General features: G+C 43.7%; 1 long non-coding RNA gene across 1 annotated transcript in view; it reads left to right on the forward strand.

Moving 5' to 3' along the window:
* LOC144699832 (uncharacterized) overlaps window positions 1-22,679 on the forward strand; it is a 218,895-nt gene that overhangs the window by 141,903 nt on the left and 54,313 nt on the right. The window lies entirely within an intron of this gene.

A 22,679-nucleotide genomic window follows, 5' to 3' on the forward strand; every position in this document is an offset into this window, starting at 1 on the left:
CTCATTCTCCTAAACTCCAGTGAATACAGGCCTAATGGGCCCAATCTCTCCTCATACAGCAATCCTGCCATCCCCGGCATCACACTGGTGAACCTTCGCTGCACTCCCTCTATGGCAAGTATATCCTTTCTTAGGTAAGGAGACCAAAACTGCACACAATACTCCAGGTTTGGTCTCACCAAGACCCTGTATAGCTGCAGTAAGACATCCTTGCTCCTGTACTCAAGTCCTCTCGCAATGAAGGCCAACATACCATTTGCCTTCTTAACTGCTTGCTGCACTAGCATGCATGCTTTCAGTAATTGGTGTGCAAGTATACCCAAGTCTCTTTGTACATCAACATTTCCCAACCTGTCACCATTTAAATAATACTCTGCCATTCTGTTTTTCCTACCAAAGTGGATAACTTCACACTTATCCACGTTATACTGCATCTGCCATGTATTTGCCCATGCACTCAACTTGTCTAAGTCGCTTTGAAGCCTCCTCACATCCTCCTCACCATTCATATTCTCTCCTAGTTTTGTGTCGTCAGCAAACTTGGAAATATTACATTTGGTTCCCTCACCTAAATCATTGATATGTATTGTTAATAGCTGGGGCCCAAGCATTGCTCCCTGCGCTACCACACTAGACACTGCCTGCCATTCTGAAAAAGACCCATTTATTCCTACTCTCTGTTTCCTGCCTGCTAATCAATTCTCGATCCATGCCAATATATTACCCCCAATCCCATGTGCTTTTATTTTGCACACTAACTTCTCAAAAGCTTTCTGAAAATCCAAATACACCGCATCCACTGGTTCTCCCTTATCTATTCTGCTAGTTACATCCTCAAAAAACTCCAGTAGAGGTTTGTCAAACATGATTTCCCTTTCATAAATCCATGCTGGCTTTGTTTAATCCCATTGATATTTTCTAAGTGTCCTGTTCTCAAATCCTTTTATAATAGACTCTAGTATTATGGTTCCGCCCATGTGACTCCAGGCCCACAGTGATGTGGTTGACTCTTAACTGCCCTCTGAAATGGCCTGGCAAGCCATTCAGTTCAAGGGCAATTAGGGATGGGCAACAAATGCTGGCCTTGCCCGTGACGCCCACATCCCATGAACGAATAAAGAAAAAGTCACTTGCTTGCACAACAGGCTTCTTGAGGGGCTGAAGAACTAAATCAGAAGCAATCAAATTAGATGTCATCTGTACATACAATGTTGACATAATGGTTTGAGAAATTGAGAAGTTTGTATAGAAACTTCAGTAACCAACCAGCTAATAGGTTCCTTACAATAATGTACATGGGTCAATGCATTTACATTAAAGCATTATTCAAAGCAGGGATTATAAAATTGTTGGGGGAGTCAACCTGACCAACTTTGTGCTCTTGCAAGCAGCCGTCTCAAGGATAACATTGTCACAACACTTGAAGCAGCCTTCAGCTCTCCTTTCTGGCCACAGAATAGTGTGGCACTATGTAACCTTAAAAAATGAAGAACTAACAGATATTCAATATTTTGTTTACCAGTGACTTTGTATTCTAATCGTTGTAGAATATCTAATTATTGGGCACAAGCTGTTGTTAAATGTATCCAGTGTTAAACTATCTATAATGCATTGGAAAATCTAAGACTAACAATTCCTACCTACAGCACCTTATTATTATAAACTATTATAGTTTTGTCAAGTTTTCTGTAAACTTTAAGTTCCCTTGTCCACATTTATAAGGGGACATGCTTATGTAAACTTGTCACACTCTAATTGCACCTTCTGCCAGTGATGGTACCAGAGTGCCTCAATTTTGCTTCTAACGTGCTACACAAAACTGCAGTTCACCTTTTCAACTCCGCTTCCTGAATTGCTGCATATTCTGTATTTTAATTGTAAAAAAGTGATACCAAAGTTTTAAATAATACTAAGGATGGAAGGTATTATTTGAAAACTGAGACTTCTTGAGTCTGAATCCCCTGGTCCAACTTCAGTTGCATCTGAATACTAACCTTGGGTTTTGACTCTCTGTGTGTAACATCACGGGAGATTGATGAGTTATATAGGAGCTGTACTGACCGAGGTCAAGTTTTATTTATTTGGTTTGGCGATGTTAGGAATATGATACAGTTTACTTCTTTCACCATGTCAGCTGTGGTTCCATTGGTAGTACTCTTGCCTATCTGTGTCAGAAGTTCATAGGTATAAGTCCCACTCCAGAGACACAAACCTAGGCTGTCACTCCTGTGCAGTATTGAAGAGGTGCTGCACTGTTGGAGGTGCAGTCTTTTGAATGAAGCATTAAACGAAAGCCCCATCTGCTCCCTTAGATGGACACAAAAGACTCCATGGGACTATTTTGAAGTAGAGCAGGGGAATTATCTCTGGTGTTACAACCAACGTGTATCCCCCTTTTAACACAAGTAAAAACAGATGATCGTAGTGTTTGTGGGAGCTTGCTGTGTGCAAGTAGGCTGCCATGTTTCTTCCATTACAATATTGACTACAATTCAAAAATACTTCATTGACTGCAAAATGCTTCGAGATGTCCTGAGGTCATGAAAGGCACTAGATAAATGCATGTTTATCTTTTTCTTTCTCTTTGCAATAATTTTTGAAGTAAATGCTTTGGCTCATGTACATTGTTGTAAAGAGCAACCTTGGTTACTGACATTTCTATACTAATCAACTTCTCAAACCAGTATGTCAACATTGCATATACAGGTGATATCTGATTTGATTGTTTTTGATCTAGTTCTTCGGCCTCTCAAAGGATCTGTTGTGCAAGCAGATGACTAAAATGGACTTTCGTCTAGTCGGTCCCATCGAAAGTAGCCTGAAGGAGCTCAGGTTTATTGACTGTGACATCAAGTTACGGAGCATTTAACTTTGCTACTTTCTAAAGTAGCATAGCAAATGCAGACCTTCATTCAGTCATTTCAGGAATTGGAACTGCTGCCAAGACAGTGTATCCATTGATATAGTCTGACTAATGATGTAGTTTGTCTGAATATAAAAGAGCTGGATTTATCTCCGTAGAAGTGTTTTAGTGCCGTATCTATGGGAAAAAAATCTATGCTAACAGCACAGCAGCAATGCCACTTAATTTGCATTGATTGGTGTTTCCTTACAGGATAATGGTAGCACCTTTTTGATGTCATTGTAAATTCTGCTAAGTCACTGCAACACTGCAAATACTAAATGCATTTTGTAGTTGCCCAGTATCGGTGTTCAGTGTGAAACTGTTATTTTTTTTCAGCCTTTGTTTTTATTGCAGTTATTTTGAACAGGTCATTTGCTATATGGAAACAAAGGAATAGGAAAAAAGGACATTATAGTCTTTTTATTATTAAGTCCCCATCCAGTTTTTCCAGGCCAATATAGTGTAACAAAACAAGTTTTACTACTCTGCTGATCACTGTACTACACACATAGTGGTGGGGCCGAATAGCCATTTGCCATAATTGGATGTTAAACGCCATTGCAGTTTGGTAACTATAGTGTTAAGAGCACTTGATTCTCACACACTAGGGGATATGAGTCCAAGTAGTGGTTTCTCCTGTCACTCATACCATTGTTAACCATATTATTTGGGGTTTAAGGGAGGCTTGCTGCTCATCCATCCTCCTAGCCAGCTAATTAAGCAGCGGTGCCAATTTGTCTTTGGGCTTTCTATGGCCTGGACTGTCCCACCATGGAAAATTGGGAAGGTAGCTTGGAGACAGAGGTGGGGGACAGATGAACAGAAATGCCATCAGCAGGTCAGGCAGTGTCTCTGGGGGAAAAACAGGTGAGACTTTTTGGGTACGGATACTCATTTATCAAAGATGCTGAGTGCTTCCAACATTTTCTATTTTTATTCCACATTTCCAGCACCTGCACCATTTTGTTTTTTTGTTCATATTAGAGAGAGTGGCGGGGGTGGGATGAGTGAAGGAGGGAAAAGAGAGAGAAGTTCACTGCGTTTAAAAAGCATAATGCCTTTTATTTTTTGAATGCCCCTGCTTTTGCGCAACAAATTCAAGTGAAATATAGCAACCCGAGATATCTCAATGTTAATAAGATGTGCAGAAATCTGGTTTTGTAAAAACTAATTTGAGTGGACGATGCCCTAAAGAAAGGCTATCAATGGGCTACACTTGCTGACTGCTCGGACGTCAGCTGTGTGTTTGAAAAGAGCTTTGAAAACTCTCTTTATACTGACCTCACTTGAATCACCTCATGGCCAGTTTAAGGTGCCTTTTTTCTTGCTGTACAATAAGAACAGAGTAAACAAATTTGCACCATTTATGTGAAAGCACATTTTAATGTCTAACAGCTGAAAATTTTGTAAATTAGCAGCTGCTTTGAAAATGGGTCCAGGAAATTGCCATAAACTTATTCTTATTATCTAAGATTGTTATTATCTAAAGTTTTTAGCATAATCCATTAGGATACATGGGAACTGCCAAGCTGAGTTGTTCTCTGACTATTATATAGGGCTGTGCCAACTCTGTGCAGCAATAGGGGGAGGAGCACTGTTTAACCTCAGAGGCAATACCATGATTGTTTTAATTGTCCCCTATTTCAACATTGAGCTGGCAAGCTCTGTCTAAAGCTGCAATATATGGGTCTTAATGTTCATGGTGTTGCTATGAAATTTAAATTGCACTTGAATAGAAGGCTTGGGATTAGTGCTGACTTGCTAACCAATCAGATATCGAAGTTTTCTTGAATTATCACCTAATTAGCATTGCGGATGTATTATCCAACATCTTATTCACAAGGCTTGAGTTTATATAGTCTCCTCTTTGTGGCCTTCTTGAGAACAGGGAAATATAATCCATAGTAGCAAGTAGTCTTTAAAGGGACTTGTACTCCCACTGGTAGTCAAGTCATTAGCTTGATGTGTGGGCAAAGCGGTATGTCTTGACATTTTTATGCCATCATCCAATGTATAGTTAAGCAGAGGTGGCATTACACATGCGCGGGAGATCCTGAAGTGGAGGAGATCTACTCCCTGCAAGACTTCCCCAGCTCTGGATTTTTCAGCGTGACTTTCAAGCGTGTGGCAGCTTGCGTCATGTTCCTGAAGGTGTTCGAGGAGAAGAGAGACCAGCCGGAGATGAAGATCCTGACGGTGGAGCTGCTCTTTGCTCTGCCATTGCAATGGGACCGTGTGGTGACTGTGCATCTCGACAACCTCTACGTCCCGGTTGCCGATGTGTTCACCTCCCTCGCCAGGTACGTCGACAAGGTTGGGAGCTGCACCGAGGCTAGAGATGCCTTCGGGATTTGGACATGCAAACGCCAGGTAAAGGTCACGCTCAAGACCGATGGTAAGGGAGCCATCTTCCACCCTCCTTCCAGCTTCGCTATCGGGGGAAGCCGTGGCTACCTTGTCTACGCTGGACAGCCCAAACTTTGCCGCTCATGTGGCAAGTCTGGTCATGTGGCGGCCAACTGCAGCGCCGCCCTCTGCAAGAACTGCAAACAGGAAGGGCACCAGACAAAGGACTGCAAGCAGACTAAGTGCTGCAACCTGTGTGGTGAGGCAGGCCACCTCCACAGGACCTGCCCCAAACGCTGCCGTACTTACGCACAGGCAGCCAAAGCCAACGAGGGGGAAGCAGAGGAAATGCTTCGTGTCACTACTACCAAGGACACTTGCAACCCTCCAACCACCAAGGCCCCCAGTGAGAACAACGGGACAAAGGAGGACACAGAGAGAGACAAGGTGGAGGAAAAGATTGAGGCAGCAGACAGCCAATCAACAGCACTGCCCCCTGAACCTCCCAGTCCTCAGGAGGGCGAATCAATGGAGGAGGAGGAAGCAGCGGAAAATCAGCAGGGGGAGTGGCAGCTGGCGAAGAGAGCCAAAAGGAAGAGGGGCTAAGAAGGGACCAAGCCACTTCCCAGACAAGTGGCAAGAGGTGTCTCCCATCTGACATGCATGACAAGGGCAGCTGCTCTTTGGACGAAGAAGGGAAAGGGCGACATCTACAGAAGAAGCGGCAAAGCTCTAGGGAGTTGGAGGACGAGACACCCGAGCTCCAGAACATGGGAGACAATGAGGAGACCAACGCACCCCAACTTTGCCCACAACCCGAAGAGGCCAGCGCACCCCAGCCCCAGGAATCTGGGAGCAGTGAAATGCTCAGCGCATCCCAGCTCCGGGAAACCTGGAGCAGCAACACCCCAGAGGGGGAGAGGATTGGAGAAGCTTCTCCAACAGAGGACATTTCAAATCCCGTTCTCTGCACAAATCCCCAGATGCCACCTGAGCGGAACATTAGCAATAGGGAGGTTCAGGACAGTTTCCTCAGCCCATCCAAAGTGAGGCAATTTGTGAACACTATGGGTATGCAGGAGCAGACCAAAGGTCTGGGACTCTCAGAGACAACAGGTTTGGTAAGAGACTAAATGCTTTAAAATGGGTGTAAAGATTGTATCCATAAATGTGCGTAGCATTAAATCTATTATGTGATGTGTTGCGACCTTGGACTACCTTGCCAAGATCAAAGCTGACCTGTTGTTTCTGCAGGGGTGTGCGATTCCGCACCTCAGCTCCTACAGGCAATGGTCACGATGGTGGTCCCATGGGCCATCGATCTGGTCGGGAGGAAACGACTCTCGTTCTTCCGGCCTGGGTATTCTGCTGCGGGGAGGCAACTTCACCGTCTCCGGGTTAAGGAGGTGGTGGGCGGGCGCCTCCTCGTAGCAGACGTAATGTACAAGAATGCCCCAATCCGGTTAATTAACGTGTACGCCCCGGCACAAAAGAGCGAGCGGTTGGAGATCTTTCAGCAGCTCCCGCTGCTGCTGGCGACCTCCAGGCCGGTCATTCTGGGCGGTGACTTCAACTGCATCATCGATGCGGCTGGACAATCCGGCAGGGCCGACAGCAGATTGGACGCTACGTCCAGATCCCTGATGGAAACAGTTAAGGATGCCAAGCTGCGCGACGTCTTCAGCAACCCTGCAGACGGAGCGCAACGTAGATACACCTGGTCACGGCCAGACGGGTCCATCTGTTCCAGGATAGACTTCCTGTTTGTGTCCCGTGCGTTCGCAGTCAGATCCACCGACGTCAAGCCGGTGTTCTTCTCTGACCACTGCCTCCTACTGGCTGACTGTCATTTAGAGGAAGACCAGAGGGTGGGCAGGGGGGCATGGAAGCTAAATGTGCAACTGTTGACCCCAGAGAACATTGAGGAGCTCAAGAGGGATTACGAAGGTTGGAGAACCGTGAAACCCCTCTTTGAGTCCCTGACACACTGGTGGGATGCGATCAAGGGAAACATCAAGAGGTTTTTCATCCTTAAAGGCGCCCAGAAAGCTAGAAAGCTAGAGGGAAATGTCCCGACTCCAGAAAAACATGCAGAATCTGCTCCGGCTGCAGTCGATGGGGGTCGATGTCAAGGAGGAACTCCAAGAGGTGAAGAGCCAGCAAGCCTCGCTCTTTGCCTTGGAGGCCTCCAAGATCATCTTCCGTTCCAGAGTCCGCTCCGTGGGGCAGGATGAGACGTTTCTTCTTCCAAAAGGTACACAGAGAGAGCTCTGTGATCAGCAGCCTGAAGGAAGAAGACGGCTCAGTAAAGTCATCGCAGTCCGACATTTCGAGGATCAGCAAATCCTTTTATGCCGGATTGTATGACATGAAGCCCACAGACAGCACGGCCTCCCAGTTCTTCTTGTCCTCTGTCACGGAGGTCTTAGACGACAGTACACGGGAGAGCCTGGACAAACCACTAACTCCTGATGAACTGACTAAGGCCCTTGAGTCCTTCGAGAAGAGTAAAACTCCCGGAAGCGACGGCTTGCCGGCGGAGTTGTATTCGGCTCTGTGGGACTGGATCAGCCCAGACCTGCTAGAAGTGTACGAGAGTATGCTTCTGGCCGGCAGCATGTCAGAATCCATGAGGAAAGACATCATCACCCTCATCTACAAGCACATGGGGGAAAGAGAGGAAATTAGAAATTGGCAACCCATTTCACTATTGAATGTGGATTATAAGATTCTGTCCAAGGTCATTGCCAATTGGGTCAAGTCCGCTCTGGAATTGGTGATCCACCCTGACCAGACCTGTGCTGTGCCAGGCAGGAAGATCTCTGACAACTTCGCGCTGCTCAGGGATACGATTGCCTATGTGCAGGACAGGGGTGTGGATACCTGCCTCATCAGCCTAGATCAGGAGAAGGCCTTTGACAGAATATCACACACCTACATGGTGGATGTGCTCTTCAAAATGGGGTTTGGGGAGGGAATTCGCAATTGGATCCAACTGCTCTACACTAACATCAGTAGCACAGTCTCAATCAATGGGTGAGAATTAGATAGCTTTCCTATTAAATCTGGAGTCAGTCAGGGCTGCCCTCTCTCTCCTGTCCTTTCTGTGTGTTGCATAGAACCCTTTGCTGAGTCCATCAGGAACGATCCGGGCATAAGAGGAGTGACAATCCCAGGCAGTGGAGGCACTCAAGTCAAAGCCTCCCTGTACATGGACGATGTCGCCGTCTTCTGCTCGGATCCGCTGTCGGTGCACAGACTGATCCACATCTGCGACCAGTTCGAACTGGCCTCAGGAGCCAAAGTAAATCGTGGGAAGAGCGAGGCCATGTTCTTTGGGAACTGGGCTGACCGATCCTTTGTCCCCTTCACTGTCAGGGCTGACGGCCTGAAGGTGCTGGGGATATGGTTCGGAGAGACCGGGGCATGCGTTAGAAACTGGAAGGAGCGAGTGTCTATGGTGAAAAGGAAACTGGGCATGTGGGAGTGACGCTCCCTCTCCATTGCGAGTGAGAACCTGGTCATCAGGTGTGAGGTACTCTCGCTGTTGCTGTACGTGGCGCAGGTCTGGCCCATTCCAGACTCCTGCGTGATGGCGATCACCCGAGCCATCTTTTGCTTTATCTGGAGGTCAAAAATGGATCGTGTCTGCAGGGACGCGATGTACAAGCCTCTAGATAAAGGGGGAAAAAACGTGCCCAACATTGCCCTCATACTGATGGCCACCTTTGTGTGCGGCTGCATCAAGCTGTGCGTAGACCCTCGGTACGCAAACACCAAGTGTCACCACGTGCTGAGGTTCTACCTGTCCCCGGTGTTGCGAAGGATGGGTCTGGCCACGCTGCCGCGGAACGCTCCAAGTAGTTGGACCGTGCCGTACCACCTGTCCCTGGTGGAAAGATTTATGCAGAGAAACACCTTTGACCACAAGTCCATCAGGCAGTGGTCGGCACGTAACGTCTTAGAGGCCCTGCGGGAAAAGGAGAGGGTGGATCCTGTGGGATGGTTCCCCGAGCAGACTGTCAAAGTCATTTGGCAGAATGCCTCATTGCCAGAACTTTCCAACAAGCACCAAGATGTAGCTTGGTTGGTGGTGAGAAAGGCCCTCCCTGTCAGATCCTTCCAACACACCAGGAGTCTCACCCCCTCTGCACGTTGCCCTCGAGGTGGCTGTGGTGGGGACGAGACTGTTGTTCACCTCCTTGTGGATTGTGCCTTTGCAAAGAAGGTCTGGAGAGAGATGCAGTGGCTTCTGTCAAGATTCATCCCGAGCAGTGCTGTGACACAGGACTCTGTGCTCTATGGGCTGTTCCCAGGGACACACACCGAGACAAACATCAACTGCAGCTGGAGGATCATCAACTCGGTGAAAGACGCTCTTTGGTCTGCCCGAAACTTGTTGGTCTTCCAGCGCAAAGAGCTGTCCCCGACTGAGTGTTGCAGACTGGCACATTCCAAAGTCCAGGACTACGTGCTGAGGGACGCACTAAAGCTTGGGGCAGCCGCTGCAAAGGCGCAATGGGGAAAGGTCGCTGTCTGAGACCTTTCTGCCACAGTGCACCGAGGGGCTGGGAACTGTTTAGAGCCCCTCTGGCTGTACAGCTCAAAATGAATGTATGCATTTAATACTAATTGTATTATAATTGTATTGAAGCACCTCAGACTGCAGCACGATGTATGTTGATAACTCCAATACATTGTCTGATTGCCTGCATTGACCATATTGAAATGATTGTAATATTCATTGATTGTATTGATGCACCTTGTGATACATGTGTAAAAGTTGAATCTGATTGTACTTATGTGATGGTGATTTTGAAATGGTTTGGAATGTTCTTCCAGATACTTTATGAATAAAGTATATTTTTCAAAAAAAAAGGGAGATCCTAATGACTAATTGTTATATGACACTCTGCTGTGGGGACATTTGCAAACTCCTTGCCCTGCCGCCTCCTGGAATGTGGGATTGTACTTGCCATGTAAGTCCTACTTAAAAGATTCCAATGAAACTACTCTCTCTTGCCATTGAATTTCATTGTCCTGTTTGCATTTTCAATCATGCCTGTTTGAAGGACGGAGGCAGACATGGGTGAACAACAAGAATGTCAATGTGGGATAGAGTGTCAGCAGACTAGAGTTTCCCATTGTTTGAGGTATTAACCATTTCCTTCCCAGTAAACTTCCAACCCATCAATATGCTTTCCATGAAATACAGCCAGAATTCCACATAAAACTTACATGATTACATGAAATAAGGAAATGGATGAAGCGTTGTACAGGTATTTTGTGTCTGCCTTCACTGTTAATGACACAAGTAACATCCTAGAAATATTTGTAAGTCAAGGAGTGAAAGACAGGGAGAAACTCAAAACAATTACAACCACCAGGAAAACAGTTCTGAGAAAACTATTAGACAAGCTGACAAGTTCCCAGGACCTAAAGGACTTCATCCTTGGCCATTAAAAAAATGGCTGCTGAGATAGTAGATGCATTGGTTGTAATTTTCCAAAATGCCCTAGAATCTGGAAAGATCCCATCTGCTTGGAAAATAGCTAATGTGACTCCTCTATTCAAGAAAGAAGGGAGACAGAAAGCAGGAACCTACAGGCCAGTTAGCCTAACAACTGTTAAAGGGAAAATGCTGGAATCTAATATTGAGGAGGTTAAAGCAGGGCACTTAGAAAATCTTAATGCAATTAGGCAATTACATGGTTTTATGAAAGTGAAAACATGCCTGACTAATTTATTAGAGTTCTTTGAGGAAGTAAAAATTAACATAGATAAAGGGGAACCTGTAGATGTGGTGTACTTGGACATCCAAAAGACATTTGATAAGGTGCCACATCAAAGATTACTGTACAAAATAAGAGCTCATGGTGTAGGGGTAACATATTAACATGGATAGAGGATTGGTCAGCTAACAGGGAGCAGAGAGTGGGGATAAATGGGTCACTTTTGGGCTGGCAAGCTGTAACCAGTGGAGTGCCACAGGGACCAATGCTGGGGCCTCAACTATTTCCAATCTGTATCAATGGCTTGGATGAAAGGACCGAATGTATGGTTGCTAAATTTGCTGATGACACAAAGACATTTAGGAAAGTAAACTGTGAAGAGGACATAAAGAGTCTGCAAAGGGATATAGACAGGTTAAGTGAGTAGGCAAAAAATTGGCAAATGGAGTTTAATGTGGGAAAATGTAAACTTGTTCACATTTTTTCGCAGCACATTTTTTAAATGGAGAGAGGTTGCAGAACTCTGTGGTACAGAGGGTGGCATGGTAGGTACATGAATCACAAGAAGTTTGTTTTCAAATATAAAAATTCTTTCTTTGGGCCATCTGGACCAGGAGGATTCAAGCTTCACAGTTTTTGCCGAGTTTGTTGATGTTATCTATACATAAGGGATGCTACTTTTAATCTGCAGTTCTCCTCGCTTAGTGAAAGAAAGCATTAGCGGGGTTTCTGCTAATTACATACCCACTGCTGATCGCTTTACTGTACAGTACAGTGACCCTTACTGGAAGTGTGCATGTGTGACACCAGTCGAGGAAAGGAATGTGAGTTCAGCTGTGATGTTCAGTCAAATAGCCTGTTGACATTCACTGTTGTGGCTGGAGGAAGAGGTGTGCAAACATACAGATGAGACTAAAATGAGGGGCAAAGCAAATAATCCTGCGGAACAAGTGGGAAAGGCAAGTTGATGTTGGTATGATGGTGGAATGGACAGAAAGTGATGGAATTCAATGTTGGAGTATGATGTGATATATTTAGAATTTTAAAAGTAGTTAACATTTATACACTGAATAAGAGAAAATTGGATGAGGTTGAAAAGCAGAAGGATTTGGGAGCTCAGGTTGACATGACATTAGAAGCAGTACCTCAGGTGGATAAGGCCATTTTAAAAACAAACTAATGAAATATTTGATTTTGTAACAAAATATAGAATATAAAAGTCAAGGTGTAATTGTGAATCTAGATAAAACCGCAGATGAAGTGCTGTATGAAGATTTGGATACCCCATTGTAGTAAGAATGTTAAGACTATGGAGGAGGTTCAGCGCAGATTCACAGGGAAAGATTTTGTTTGATGAAGTTCCTGTGATACGCCATGGGACATTTTACCGTGTTAAAGGAGCTATAAAAGTTGTTGTTGCTTGATATTAATAAATATAAACACTCAGGTGTGATTTTTTTTGGCTAGTTTCATTTGCATATGAGAGGTTATAAGAGTGATTTTTATAAAGCTACTAAATTATGGTGAGATGGGACAGTGCAGCTAGACACTGATTTCGATGAAAAAAAAAATGTGGTGCCTTCCATAACCGTTGGCCAACCCGCAACACAAGTTCTACACCCAAAGCAGCATGTCTAAAAATATCTCCGAATTCCCAATGATTGAGGGGTGAGGGGTCTAGTTCATTAATATGAGCTTTAGGGCTGAGATCAGGAGAACTTTGTTTCCACTGAGAGTTGAGCCTGTGAAATGCACTCTCAGAATTAATGATTGAAGCAGAGACCTTGTCAACTTTTTAAGAATAGCTTAGATTGGTGGTTGATGGGACGTGGGCACACTGTATGTTCGTGGGATTGGGTGACTGCTGTTGGAGCTTTGGTTGGGCTGAACAGTCTCTTGCCATGTAGTAATTTCGATGTAATTCTATATAGTTCATTCATGAAAAATACCCACTTCGGTAAGTTACCAGAGGGCAAATGATGCCCAAGGAATCAGGAGTCAACACTTTACAGAGAGGAAGGACAGAGAAAAAAACACAACAAAAAAGCAACTTTTCAAATCATTGGAAACGACTTAGCAGATATTCAAAGAAATCACATGATGGCTGTCTGAAGGGAGAAAAGGTTAAAGCCAGATTCCAGTCTGACTGGAGAATGCACTTTTCTAAAGTTGACTGTTGACCAATCTCGTCTGGCTCACATAATGCAATGGAAAGGACCTAAGCAGTTAATTACTGCTCTCGCTCTAGAAACTTTCTTATCTAATTGCTCCACTAATGTGCTGTCAGCAACTGTGCCATATCATTTTAGGCAACATAAGAGTGTAACATATCAATTTAAAAAAAAATTTGAGTGCAAATGCATTTAATTCTTACAACACTACAACAATGGGGAAAAGATTAGATAAGAATACACTGCCAAATCTTGTTACATGTAATATATCGGGTTGGGTCAAAAAAAAACTGCAGTTAATCACAACTGCATGTTGTAGAACTGGCTTTGCCAAGACTGAATCAATGTTCCAGCACTGTGCTGTATTCCAGTGTCTTGTATATGGCACCTAAAACAACACATTAAGTGCACGTCAGCTGTTTGTTGAAGGAGAGTTATGTGGTTGTAGTTTCTGCTGTCTCTCTATAGTTGCAGGAAGAAAAACGGATTGGAACCACAATGCTCACACGGCTAGAATTCCAGGTGCAGTTTGGCAGACAGCTGCTTCACATTTCTGAAGCTGTTGAGAAATTCTCTTTCCTTTTTTTTAAAGAAAAAGACTGATTTTCAAAGTGTCCAATTCTGTTTGATAACACTCCTGTGAAGCACCTTGGGCCGACTTACGACATTAAAGGCACTACTTAAATGCAAGTTGTTGTGTCGGGACAGATTGACATTTGAGGAAAAAACTGCTGATAAATAGATTTTCAATTATATTTGAATTTCTCTCTAAAAACCTGCATTCGGTAATGAATCAAAAACTCTGTTCTACTGGAAGGTATTTCGGAGACATTCTTGTTAGTTGGGAACCAATTCAAATGATGCAGACTATGTTGAAAATTCTGTCTGTGATGCCTTCTCACTTGCTCCTTAAATGTACATAGTACATTATTATAGACAGTTAGAAATATTACATTGCCATAATAACAGGTTTCATTGCTAGATGAAATTGTTGGCAGGTTTCAGCACACAAGCTAAACTGCCGAGAATACAAAACCAATTTTGGTGGAAAAGTGGCTTTAAATTGCTTGCACTCCAGTTATTGGTAACGTTCTCTGCTGTGTTCTCCAAACTAATACAATCACTACATTAAGTTTTCCATTGAAACTGGCTATACATTTCAGTCAAAATTAGCATTAAGAGCTGTTGCACTGAGACTAGGTTGTCTCTCAACTCGTTTTTGCTTCTTGTTTCGTAACACACCTCTTGTCTCTTCGATGTAGCAGTGTTAACTTTGTATAAACCTCGCCCAAGGTTGAGCCTGCAGGTGCTGTCTGCACACCTGCATAATGCAGGTTACGCAAGAGCTCCAGACGTTACCTAGTCACTTTGAGTCCTGAAATGCTTGCAACGGTTCAATTGTAGTTTATTATTGGGTGCTGCACTGCAGTACAAAGCAACTTGCACTTCAGTGTTCTTTACTTGCATTCAGGGAATTGGCTTCCAGCATTGTTTCTTCATGGAGCTGAGATTCCATCAAAATATAATCTGTGGAAACTAGTGACTCCCCCAGACCTAGCACTCGCCACCATCTTCTCAAGGGGACTAAAAGGTGGAAATAAATGCTGGCCTTGCTAGCGATGCTCACATCCCCTGAACGATTATTTAAAAAATGCAGAATAGTTAAAAATCAAACTGGGTTTAGAAGAAATCTTTTGCAAATTATCGATTTCTTTGAAGTCTAGAATTGAGGAAATGTGATGCCCAGTTTGTTATATCTTATTCAACAAAGTATTAACTTCAAGACCTTAATCTTCCCAATTTACATTGCAGTTGCTTGTCTGCTTACAAATAACTTAAGATAAATACAAAATACTGCGGTTGCTGGAAATCTGAAACAAAAACAGAAAATGCTGGAAAACCTCAGAGGGTCTAACGGCATCTGTGGCGAGAAAAACAGAGTTAACGTTTTGAGTCTGTATGACTTCTTCAGAGCTAAAGGGAAATAAAAATGTGATAAAATTTATACTGTTTACGGGGGGGTCAGAGCAGATGAAGCTGGATAGAAGGCCAGCGATAGGTAGGGGCAAAGGAGAGATTGACAAAGGTGTCACGAATAAAAGGCCAAAGGAGGTGTTAATGGTAGTGGTAAGGGCTAAAGGAGGTGCTGATGGTGGCATTAAGGTAAGAAAGCAGAATGTGATAATAGCAGGACAAGGGTAAGCACTGTGGAAAGAACAACATGAACAAGTGACAGATGGCCCTTGTGGGGGTGGGGTGGGGAGAGGGGACGGTGGTGGGGAGAAAAGATCAAAAATAGGATAAAAGGTGGGGATAAAACAATGAATAAAAATGAAAAAAATAAAGTGGATAAAAAATAAAAAAAAAAAAATAAAAATGAAGATTGAAAAAAGGGAGTAAAAGAGGGGTGAGGATAGAGGAGAGAGTTCATGGCCTGAAGTTGTTGAACTCAATATTAAGTCCGGAAGGCTGTAAAGTGCCTCATCAGAAGATGAGGCGCTGTTCCTCCAGTTTGTGTTGGGCTTCACTGGAACATTGCAGCAGGCCAAGGACGGACATGTGGGCATGAGAGCAGGATAGTGTGTTGAAATAGCAAATGACAGGAAGGTCTGGGTCATGCTTGCAGACAGACCGAAGGTGTTCTGCAAAGCGGTCACTCAGTCTGCGTTTGGTGTCTCCAATGTAGAGGAGGCCGCATTGGGAGCAGCGAATGCAGTAGACTAAATTGAAGGAGGTGCAAGTGAAGCACTGCTTCATCTGAAAGGAGTGTTTTGGCCCTTGGACAGTGAGGAAGGTGGAGGTAAAGGGGCAGGTGTTGCACCTTCTGCGATTGCATGGGAAGGTGCCGTGGAGGGGGATGAGGTGTTGGGGGTGATGGAGGAGTGGACCAGGGTGTCCCGGGGGGAACAGTCCCTATGGATTGCTGACAGTGGGGGTGAAGGGAAGATGTGTCTGGTGGTGGCATCATGTTGGAGTTGGCGAAAATGGCGGAGGATGTTCCTTTGAATTCTGAGGCTGGTGGGGTGATAAGTGAGGACAAGGGGGACCCTATCATGGTTCTGGGAGGGAGAGGAAGTTGTGAGGGCAGAGGCTCGGGAGATGGGTTGGACACGGTTGAGGGCCCAATCAACCACAGTGGTGGTGGGGGAGTAAACCTCAGTTAAGGAAGAAAGAAGACATGTCAGATGCGCTGGCATCATTGGAACAGATGCGATGGAGGCGAAGGAACTGAGAGAATGGGATGGAGTCCTTACAGGAAGCAGGGTGTGAGGAGCTGTAGTCGAGGTAGCTGTGGGAGTCGGTGGGCTTGTAATGAATATTGGTGGACAGTCTATCACCAGAAATTGAGACAGAGAGGTTAAGGTAGGGAAGGGAAGTGTTGGAGTTGAACCATGTGAAGGTGACGGAGGGGTGCAAATTGGAAGCCAAATTGATAAAAATTTCCCAGGTCCAGATGAGCAAATTCATTTTGGGGCATCATTTTGAAACCATATAATGTTGACTGTTTTCATATATGTACATGACGGACTCTATAACCTGACTAATGCATGAAGAAGAATGAGATGTGGTTTGGAGTTGGGTGTAAATGTTTCGTTTGTCCGTTGTCACTTGAACTTTTAGGCACATCGCTACTCTGATTTTACGATGGAAAAGAGATTGACAGAAGTCGTGGTTTAAAATTATCATTGGGGTGGAAGGTGGAAAGTTAACAAGGGTATGTTTTGCATTGTGTTACCGTGTAGTTTATTACCTTTACTAAATGACAAAAGTTCTCATCTAGTTTTGGATAATGTTTTTTGAATAGTATGGTAAAGGATTATAAATTCAGAATTGAGTATAATTTTGTGATAATGTGATAGAAAAATTTAGCTGTGTTTGTGAGTCTGAACATATATGTCTACATTTCACCTTAGTGCTGTCTCAGTTTAGACAAGTAAATCACAAGGAGGAAGTTTTGCTCAGAAAACATTCTTTGAACCTGAACTAATTTCCTCAACTTGTTGCTTTTTTTGTTCAACTATTCTATTTTTAACCTTAGTAATGTACTGACGTACAGTCTGGCAATGGGGTGTTGCAGGGCCAATAAGAATGCCACAAAATAATGGGCTTGACTCTTTATTGATAGTAAAAGTGGTAAACCAATACTGTTGGTGTTTATTTGTGAGGTGCAGTTTAACATCAGATCAAGCTTGGCACAGTCCTGCATGATGTCATGAAAAGTCCCTTTGTAGATGGTCAGTGATCCACACATCCTGTTCACCTGGGCAATTTTTGTCATCTGGGCAATTTTCCTTTTGTAACCCTTCAGCTTTGAGCTGTAGAGTTCCACAATCACGAAGGGATGATTTTTGTTTTCATTAATCTTCTCACTAATGTTCATGCCTCTCCTTCGATGTAGTGCACTGAGTTACGGCCGCACGGCCAGTGGCCATTATATTTGTGTGAGCTTTGGCAAGTGCTGGCAGGCGATTTGTTTATGGGGGCATTGCAGCCTAGTCTCTCCCAGTCCTTGCGCAATGGGTTTGTGGCCATGTCCAAGCAGCTAAATCAGCACACTGAAGCTAGGGCCATTCTAGTCTGTGTGGTTCACCTACTTGCTTAGGCTGACTTTTCAAAAATATTTGCAGGAGCCCAAAATTCCCCCTAATAAAATGGGGAAGAAGTCTGTTTTCCTCTTCCAGCAAGATTTTGAATCGGTGCAGCTTTGGAATGTGAGATCTTTGAGGATGTCATTTCATGACTGGGCCATCAGTTACAAAGATGAAATAAAGCGCTTTCCCATTTCGAGGAATTTTGAGGCCGAAGACGTTTTAAATATTTGCAAGTAAAACATTCTTGAACAATTCTTCACTTCGGCTGCAAGGTGCTTATTGCTCCAAGACAGCCATTAACTGTGCAGAGCCATGGCTCAACAGTCTCGCCTCTCAGTCAGAAGGTTGCAGGTCCAAGTGCCCCTCCTGACTTGAGCACAAAAAACCTAGACCGACCCCCAGTGCAGTACTGAGGGAGTGCTACGCTGGTGGAGGCGCTGTCTTTTGGATGAGATGTTAAAGTGAGGCCCTATCTGCCATCCCAGATGGATGTTAAAGAACCCTGGCACTATTTTGAAGAAGAGCAGGGGAGTTATCCCTGATGTCCAGACTGTTGTAGGTTCCTGGCTGTACAAAATAGAGCAAGTGCTATCCTTTTCTACATTGCAGTTTACACTTCATTGTATGATCATTTCGGGATTAATCCCATTTACTGACAAATGTCTGGTGATCCCATTTGAAGCCAGTGATCCCAAAATGTTTCTGAGATCATTGACTGGACTTCAATGGTTAGAGACCAAGTCAGCCAACAACTAAGGCATTAACAGTTTTCCAATAGAACCGATTTTTCATTGGAAGTTCCTTCCCTCGTGAAATGAAAGATTGAAAAGAAAATTTTGTACAAGCTATGCTACAAAAATAAGACTATTCAACGTGTGGGCTGTATTGCGCTTAAAGATCCGTATTTCAGAGACTCACATTGATGCAAAACCATTCATAGCACCTGCCAGGTGCATGCATTTATATATTCTGATCCATCTGTTTCCCATTGTGTGAAATATACTTATTTTTTGGAAGAACCTTCCAGTTAATCCCATTCCCTTTCTGCTCATATCTTCATACACAGCAACTGGTTAATATTAAAGTACAGGACCTCTTCTGATGCAAAGCTGCAAGGAATGTGCCTTAATGAATCATTGAGGGTAAACTCTTTTAATGTGGTTTATTTTCTGTGTGTATGTTCATCGAGGTGAGGTTTGATCATTCTGTGAGAATGAGACCAATTTGCAACTTATCATACATTATATGTAGTCAAAGGCTCATTGTTTCCTGACTTTACATTCTACATACACTTGCTCTTCAGCTTTACCATGGGGACCTTTCCATTGCTTTACATCTTCATACTGTCCGTAGGAAAGCTAGTCAAATTAACAAAACAGGCAAGAAATTCTAGGGCCATATACGTTTCCCAGTTCTCAGTATGCAAGCTGAAGTGACAACGTACAAACGAAACATTTGCACCCAACTCCAGACAGGTCTCACTCTTCTTCATTCACAAGTCAGGTTACAGAATCTGTGATGTACACATATAAAAACAGTCAACATTATATGGTTTCAAAATAGTGCCCCAAAATTAAGTTATTTGTAAGCAGACAAGCAACTTCAATGTAAATTGGGAAGGTTAAGGTCTTGAAATTAATACTTTGTTGAATAAGATATAACAAACTAACAGGGCAAACTAAAAAAAGAGCAAATCTCTTGCATTCTTATTAGCCGTTCTTTCAATAATTCACTGAAGAATTTTAAAAGAAGTTTGGCAGAAATAGAGCTCTTGCCAAATGGGATACTGAGGATCAGGTCCTTAATGTAAATTTAAGTCAATCAAAGCTATTGCCACAGTTATTTGGTCCCTTGTCCTCTGCAGACAAGACACCACAGCTCCTTTAATCCAGTTCTTGGGTAATAATGTGCTGCAAATGCTGCCCACTTGAAACTGGAGAAAATCTGCTGCGTTCTGTATTTTTCGTGTGTTCATTGAGTTATTTGCCTTCTGTTTCTGATGCTGTCTACACGTATAAATACGTTTTCTGTCGTGATTGTACTCTTTTTCATTTCAGATGCCAAGTTAAGATTGGGGGTGGGAGGGGGTGGGGGAGGGGCGGGTTTCTAGGAGTGTTGGCAACATTTCCACACAGAAAAGCTTGAAAAACACTTCTGTCAACCATAGTCGTTGATAACTTTGAACCTGTGTGCAAAAGCTCAGGCACATTTAATTCAGCAGCAAAGTGTTGACAGAGGAAAAAACGAGCTGTCTTGAAAACTCTGAAAGGCACGTAAGCATTTATGACAGGATAATTTGGAGCAGGCCTCCCATCTTCACTGTGGGTAACATTGGTAAAATCTGTTTTATTTTCCCCTGGCAGATGCCATTGACATCAAAAATGTTTCAAAGCACTCGAGAATTTGCACATTGCAGTCTCAGTTTTGTTTTTTTTTAAAGACGTACGTTTAGGGTTGGGTTTTTTTTTCAATGGGATGTTTGTGCGATAACTCATGGTAACTCATTTTAACTCTGGATCAGGGGTATTGGAAGATGCCTGCAGCTGATTACTTTTAAGAAACGTGTTCAGTTCCATCAGTTTTATGCAACTTTGTGGAATTGAGGTAACATTTCTAAATGTTCGAGTAATCACTATGATGAGGAGGCGCATATTGAAGTGTGAGAAGTTATAGCATCTTTGGAACATACTAGGCTTGCTTTTACAGGACTGGCAGTACTTTCACTGCTGGAAACCCCCTGGACTGCCTGTGGTGTACTGTTGATGTCAGTCAATAGCAAGAATGGGCAATGATTTGATTTGACTTGCTTTCCCCTTTTGGAAGACAGTCGTTTCAAAACACTTCTCTTTCGTCGTCAACAATTCATTTAAAATGTTTTCATCAATGCAGAGAAAGAGCAAAGAGTGGTCAGAAGGCTGCAATCATTTAAAGGGATATCAATGCCTTGATTAAAAGCCGCCAACTAAAATCCGAAACAAACAGATTCCAGGCAACAACAAACTTTTAAAACTTGCCTCCAAGAGTGGAGTTGCTAGCACGCCCATGAGAGTGGACAAAAGAGCAGAAGCTCCAGACCAAGGTGAGAGTACAAACTCTCCTAATCAAGATTCTGTCAAAACTAATACAATGTAAAAGATCTGGTTCTCTGGCGATGCAGACTGTTAAAATCTTAATTTGAAGATCACTTAGGGGAAGACTGTAGTTTCTGTATCGCAAAGATAGGTCAAGGCCTGTGTGCCAATTCATGAGTGTCCCAGTGAAGTGAAGTCACCGCTTACAAAAGAGGAATGAACTTGAAAGCAGTTTCCAAGCTAAATTATTCACATAATTGATATTATGCAATTTCCCAGTTATAACGAGCACTTCAACCACAGACGTCTGATTCTAGCAATAAGTGGGATGGAAGTAAGTGCAGCAGGTCTAGATGGCATGTGTGTGGAGGACCTTAAAAAAAAAACTGGCAGGCAGGGACTCACCGGTAAGGCCAAGACTCCTTTAGTTATGGTGACACATATCTTCTCCATTCCAGGTATCCTGGAGAAAAAACCCCGGCGGCTTAAGTATTTGGAAACAATGAAAAGCACTGATCTTGCCATTGTCCCTATGTTATGCTGCCTTTTTGCTAGGTGATAAGGCTAACTAAGGCCAATCTTGGAAAAACATATTTCATGTCAACCACACTTAGCTGCACTGAGAACACAGATATCTTTCAAACTATACACGCAACACAGCCACTTAAAAAAGCCTACTGCTTCTATATTGCACAGATATATCATATAGACGATATATCATGCTCCATTGAATTGAAATGACAACTTGTACAAAAATGGAGCTGAAAGTAGTTTCCAAGCTAAACTTTGCCACATGGTTTCATCTCAGCCACAGCTGGCTGCAATGAGAATTTAGACATCTTTCAAAATATCAATAATATCCTGTTGCAAAAAGTAACAACTGACTGGTTAGACTGATAAAGTCGGCATCGTAAAACTCATCATGTAGCTGAAGTATCTCAAAACATGTTGATTGAACTGGACAGAAATAATTAGGGAGTTGGTCAGGCCAGAATAGGCCAGAATTTTACATTTGACATGCAGGCAGGCGCCCGACACGCTGGAACGTAAAATGACGGGCGATGACGTCAGGCGTGCGTCCTGACGTCGTCGCGACCTTGCGCGATATTTCATTTGGTGGGTGCGCAGCCGACTCTGGGCTATTAAGGCCATTAACAAGGAATTCTACGCTGCCTGTCCAACCTTACGGTTGGCGGGCAGGCGAAAAGGCCAAGCGGCCTTTACGTTTTTTAGGGAACCTCATCCACGGGTGGGATGAGGCTTTCTAAAGCTAATACTAATTAACTAAAACCTTTATTTTCAAAATAGAAACATGTCCCATCTCATGTGACACAGTCACACGAGGGGACATGGTTCATTAAATTTTTAGTGTCTTTATTTATTTTTTTATAAAAGTGCTTCAATCTCCCTGAGGCAGCTTCGTGCCTCAGGGAGATTGAAGTGCTCTTTCGCGCACATGTGCGAACTAGCGCTAGACCCGACTCTCCCTCCTCCCCCTGCCCACACAGGTCGCACTCTCAGCGCTACCGCTCACGATCCATGCAGGCAGGCCTTAATTGGCGTGAAATCGCGGTGCGGAGCCAATCACGGGCGGCAGTCGGCTCTCCGACCGCTCCCGCCGAGCCCACCCGGCAAATGTAAAATTCTGGCCATATATTTCATCTACTCAACAAAATGTCAGACTGCCTACTTTATTCAAAACATGGGCCTGGGATTGCCCAAATGGAGATTCCGATCCCATCAGTGATCATTTGGAAGGCACATGTCATCCTGTCTACAGTGTGGTCATAATAGGGCACGTCTAGAGAGGTTAAAAATTTAAAATTCTCGAAGAAGTTGAGGAATACCTTGATTTCATCAAG

Source organism: Cetorhinus maximus, chromosome 24 (assembly GCF_964194155.1).
Source record: "Cetorhinus maximus chromosome 24, sCetMax3.hap1.1, whole genome shotgun sequence".
NCBI classification, from domain to species: domain Eukaryota; kingdom Metazoa; phylum Chordata; class Chondrichthyes; order Lamniformes; family Cetorhinidae; genus Cetorhinus; species Cetorhinus maximus.